Source organism: Camarhynchus parvulus, chromosome 24, assembly GCF_901933205.1.
Source record: "Camarhynchus parvulus chromosome 24, STF_HiC, whole genome shotgun sequence".
Classification (NCBI taxonomy): Eukaryota; Metazoa; Chordata; class Aves; order Passeriformes; family Thraupidae; genus Camarhynchus; species Camarhynchus parvulus.
In genome coordinates this window covers 3,672,477-3,678,476 of record NC_044594.1, presented here as the reverse complement: position 1 = coordinate 3,678,476, position 6,000 = coordinate 3,672,477, and positions in this window count along the sequence as shown.

Below are 6,000 nucleotides of genomic sequence, written 5' to 3'. Positions count from 1 at the left end.
AGAACCAGTCCAACCACCTGCCCCATGCACTCTGGAATAAAGTCACTTCAGTAAGAAATACAAGAAGCTGCAGGCTGGGGGTTTGCCTAGCAATGAATTCCCTGATTTTCAGCTTGCCTGGCTTTAGAAGTGGCTCAGGATATTGTGGATAATTTTGTAAAGCTCTTCTAGCCACAAAGAGTGCAAAATTTTTAGCTGCAGTATGTGCCTCAGTGTTCCCTAGTCTTATTTTAGTGAAGAATTTTGTGTTGAGAAGCCCTGAAATGTTAAAGAGAAAAGGTTAGCTGGGTTTAGATTTTGTCCCTGCAGCTCTTTGTTTTATATGTCACATCTGTGGGATCTGTTTTTACTGTGCTTAGCTGGGGTAGGTCACAACTATTTATTATAATAGTTAAAAAAAAATTAATATGGCCATAGTGAGTGAGAAGAAACATCTGTGTTAGGATAGGTTGGATTTTCATCAGTGACTCAAAGAGGAATTGACAGAGGAGGTTGGGATTATCATCTCCACTCTGCAGACAGAGAAAGGGCTCCTGGAGAGGCTGTGAAATCAGGCTGGGAATTGTGTCCTCTCCCTGTGTGACCCTCAGCCAAGGGTCCCAGTGGAAGGATGAGCCCTGACCCCTCCTTGCCTGATTTCTGTGTCCTTTGCCAACTTAATTGTAGGAAAGACATCCTGTGCTGCTCTTGTGAGCCAGCAAAGGCCTCCTGAAGATAAAGGGAAGCCTCACATCTCTCCTGAGGAAGACACCAAGGTTGTCACCATGGAGTTGTGATGAAGGAGAGAAAGTTGGAAGATACAGACTCCAGCTGGCTCACAGAATGAGGTGGCTCCTTGGTCACCCTCTGAGAAGTTTGATTTTGTCTTGTAACCAGTGGGCAATATTTACATTCACTCAACATACACATTGAGTATGTTGGAGTGAATGTAAATATCTTGAAAAAGTACAAAAGCAACATGTTGCTGTAATAAATCTCTCTTGCACCCTTCTGATGGAGTCGTGGTACTTTGTGCTGTGTCGTGCTCTATAAAGACGCTTAATTTGCTAAAGAGCTGCGGAACAGAACTGCCTGGGATGGGGTGCAGCTCATCTAATTTAACTCTGCCCTCATCACTGAGGTGGCCTTTGTAGCCAAGAGGAGGAAAGCAGCAGCTCCTCGGGGTGGCAGGCAGAGAGGATTTGATAATCATGCCTGGAGCATCCTGTCCATCCAGAGCACTGCAGAGGAAAGAGCTGCTCTCAGGGCACGCAGACAAATCCTGTCCTGAGGAACAAATGCATAGGGATGAGCCCACATGACACCACTTTAATATTAAAATGAGTTTTGATTTGGTTTTTGTGCTCAGACACGTCTGAGCCAGCCCCAGGCAGGAACAGGAGTGCTCCTTGGCCTTCCTGGGAGCACATTTATCTGGGAATTGAGCTCGTGCTGGTCACTCTGCTTTGCTGCAGGAATACTTGCAGTTAATGCTGGCTTTTACTGGAAGAGGATCTGGCAAATCCCATCAAGTTTTGCTCCAAGAGTCAAATATTTCGAGTTTATCTGAGGTGAGATGATTTCTGGAAGAGCTAAGAATGAATGAAAGGCTCCCTGTGTGTCACCAAATCCGAAGATTTGTGATGAGTAAGTGGCTCTGCTGGGAGCTGGGAGCCAAAATAGAATCCCAGGCTGGTTTGGGATGAAAGGGACCTTAAAAATAATCTCATCCCACCCCCTTCCACTATCCCAGCCTGCTCCACCCTGGCCTTGGACACTTCCAGGGATGGGGCAGCCACACCACCCTCACAGGGAGGAATTTCTTCTGAATATCCAATCTAAATCTGCTCTCTTTTGACAAGAGGGAAAACAAAGAGAGTCCTTTCGGTGCTGGGTCTGACCTGAGTGGTTCCCAGTGTGCAGGAGGCTGTTCCTCCCCTGGGACAAACTGCTCCATGGATTTGGAGGTGGAAGAGAGGAGTCAAAAGAGAAGCAAATTGCAGGAGATGCTGTGAGCTTAATAAGGTGAAGGACGGTGAGGTGCAGAAGATATTTATGTTCTTGATATTTATTTATGGCTTTGGAGGTGGAAGAGAGGAGTCAAAATAGAACCAAATTACAGGAGATGCTGTGAGCTTAATGAGGTGAAGGACTGTGAGGTGCAAAAGATGTTTGTGTTCTTGATAACCCTGGGAAAATATGGAAAAAGCAGGGGGTAACTGAGTTATCCTGTCCAATGAGCTTGGTTGTGTTTCCCTTGCTGCTTTGCAGCCTGTCCTGCAGAGCTCCACACAGCATCAGGGTCCAACCTGGATGAATTCTGGGGGCCGATTTGGATGATTATTGAGAGGCTCTGCCTGCAGACCCTTCCCAGGGCAGTGTGAGGGTGCTGGGGGGGCACAGGGCAGGGATGGAGCTGCAGATGTTTGGGGGTCTGGGAGCAGCAGGGTCCCAGCAGCCGTGCCAGGGTTAATCAGCCCCGCTGCCTCCCAGCAGTAATTGCTGTTTGCACAGCACTCTGCAAATATGAAAGCAGTGCTGAAATGCAAATGAGAAATGGGCTGGCTCCCAGGCTGCCTCTGGAGCCTGCCCTCTCTGCTAATGAGGCAGGCAGGCGTTTGGGATGAGTGGAAAATACGGGGTTGGATCAAACGTGCCACAGCAGGGTCTGTCTGGATTCCTTCCAAGGCAGCTGAGCTCAGAAAACTCTGAGGGGAGGAATGTGCAGCACTCTGGGATCCTGATTCCACTGAGTGCCCTAAAAGCCATGCAAACAGTGGTTAATTCATGTGGGATCTTGTGCCACGAGGGTTGCAGTGTTTGAGTTTTCACCCTTGGTGCCAACATCCATTTAATTCTAGGGGACGTGCACAGTTCAGTCACTGACCCAGGGATTTACTGGACATGAACCATGCACTTCTCAGCAATAATAAAGCTCCTTGGGATTGTTTGAAACTGCACAGAGAGTGCAGTGGGATGACTAAAAAAGATCCAATATATGTGGTATTATGATTATTATTATTCCTCTCTCCTGTGAAAACTGTAATCACAGCCAATTAAAATTTGCTTAATTCCTGTGAACTCTTGTGCCACGAGGGTTGCAGTATTTGGGTTTTCACCCTTGGTACCAACATCCATTTAATTCTAGGGGACGTGCACAGCTCAGTCACTGACCCGGGGATTTACTGGACATGAACCATGCACTTCTCAGCAATAATAAACTCCTCCTTCAGCTCCTTGGGATTGTTTGAAACTGCACAGAGAGTGCAGTGGGATTACTAAAAAAGATTCAAAATGTGTGTTGGTTTTTTATTATTATTATTATTCCTCTCTCCTCTGTAAACTGTAATCATAGCAAATTAAAATTTGCTTAATTCCTGTGAGCTCTTGTGCCACGAGGGTTGCAGTATTTGGGTTTTCACCCTTGGTACCAACATCCATTTAATTCTAGGGGACATGCACAGCTCAGTCACTGACCCAGGGATTTACTGGACATGAACCATGCACTTCTCAGCAATAATAAACTCCTCCTTCAGCTCCTTGGGATTGTTTGAAACTGCACAGAGAGTGCAGTGGGATGACTAAAAAAGATCCAAAAATTTTATATTATTATTATTTTTCCTTTCTCCTATGAAAACTGTAATCACAGCAAATTAAAATACATGAGGTAGTGTTCTCCTCCTTGGAAAGGAAGTCAGATGCTTTGATATTTCATATGCACAGAATAATACTTTCAATTTAGCTGTTGCAGAACCCAGAAAAATTTACCCTGCTTGGCATTGGCTTCCCAACATGTAGGAGTTTAGGCTGCTGCATCATTTGGAAGGAGATTACTCTTTAACATAATGTATTTTAAGATTAATAATTTCAGAAGTTTCTGGGCATCCATTCAAGAGAACAGCTCCTTGGAACAATGTCTGGTTTTGTTAGGTTATTGCACAAAATCAGCATTGCATTCAGATATTGCTGTCTCGCTGTATCACCCTGAAGGATTTTATTCAGCTACTGAAGTGATGCTACAAAATGAGCATAATTTTACCATGTGAAACCAACCAGCAGAAAGGAAGAATTATATGCAATGCTAGCAGGAAACAAGGGCTGGAACATGGTGGTAAAAGAGTTTTGCAAAGTTCGGAAAAGGAAAATTGCATCATAAAGAAAATCGGGCTTAATAAATTACCAGTCCTGTGGGAATTGTCTTGTACTCTGAGAAGTAATTCTGGGTATTTCTTCTCATCAGGGTGATGAATGGGCTGGTTCTGCCTAAGGGAGCGTGTTTAAGCACAAGGTAAGCACTAAAAATGAAAGCTCTGTGTTTCTGCAGCTGCCCTGTGTGAAATTGGCTTCTCTGAGGAAGAAGCAGAAATTCGGGTGGTTCCAAAGGAAGCTGGGCCAGTGAAATAGAGCAGTTTCATTTTGTTCCATCAGAGAGTGAGATTATCCCTGGAGAAGCCCCTGCCTTGTGCCAAACCATCTCAGCTACCTCAGGCACTTGATTGTGGGTTCAAATTAGGAGCCAGGAGCTTCCCAGCTCTCCAGAACCTCTCAGCAGCATTCTTTGGGTCCACAAACCCCCGCCAGAAGGAGCTGCACATCAGTTCCTGGACACCCTTTTTTTTTTTTTTTTTGATTGCTGAGTCCCTTTCCTGCAGGACCAGGTGGCTCTTGAAGGTCTGTCAGGTCCAGGGCTGTGGATCAGCAGGTGATTTACACCTGCCTGCCTTCCTCTGGGGGTGACTCACAGGCTGGAGAGTTTCGGCCCAGTTTCTATTTTAAGTTGCTACACCTTGTTGGTTCCTCCTGAGAGGGGCTGGATCTCGTAGCTGATATCACTGACATCTCCAGTGATAATCTGTGGCTGTCAGCAGGGTAAAAATCCCCAGCTTGGGCTGCAGCAAAAGGATAAAGGCTGAGCAGGGCCCAGTTCCTGGGGGACAATGACTCCATTTCCCCAATTCCCATCTTTTATTTTTGGGATGTTCTCATGCTGCACTCCTGATTTAATGTCTCTTTTCAATTTTAAACAGTTAAAATGTTTCAATTTTAATTTCATTTTTATGACTTTTCAGCTGGAAGAGAAATCGCATGCAGGTGCTGTGACCCTACAAATGCTGCTGTGGGTTCAGAGATACATTTGCAGCCACAGCAAGCCCGAATATGGATTTAATTTTGTGCATTTTCCCTGGATTTTTGCTCTGGCAAAAGCCTGGCTGTGGCACTGGGTGTGCTGTGCAGGAGAGGGAGCTTTCACTTTTGGATGTCACATCCCTGGTTGTGATGGATTCCTTTGGTTTTGTGAATGTGTGGGGTTTGTTGCATTACAGAGCTTGTTTGGGGAGATAATCCACTTATCAGGCCAAGAACACCCTCTCTCCCTAGCAGACAACAAATTAGTTCTTCCCTTTCTGAGGGAGACAAAAAGGGTTATCCTCACCCAGAGGAACAGGGCCATGGCATGGGGCTGGCAGGATCAGAAACAAAAGGGGAGGAAGGAAAAAGAAAAACGCGTTTGTTGAAGAATGGCTGCAAAATCTGAGTGATTTACTGCAGCAACTCATTCATCAGGGGAATTTGGCCTTGCCTCACTCTAATCTAAATTGAATCTAATTTAGATTCCAAGCAAGGGATGGGAATCCTTTCCTGAACCAAAACAAGCCTTGCCACCTCCTACCTATTCATTACTCATTCCTTAATTTGTTTGGGTTTGTTATGTAGGACACTCAGGAAGAATAGCTTAAAGCTGTGAGTGCTGGCTGGATCTGGTGCTATAATCTCTGCTTTGCTGCACATGGGGTTGGTTTTTGACTCGGTTTTGATGCAGGGTTGGTTCCATGCCTCTGCCTGCGGCCCCCAGGAAGTGGGGTGTGAAAATCTTCCTTTTTTTCCTGAGTGCTGAATTGCCTGGGGGAGAACACTGCAGCCTGGGGCTCAAACCATTTCTGGTTTTTCATTAAAAACCAGCTCTGCTCGTGCAGAACCATCCAGCAGAGCCATCAGGCAGAGCCTTCCTGGAAGGAGGGA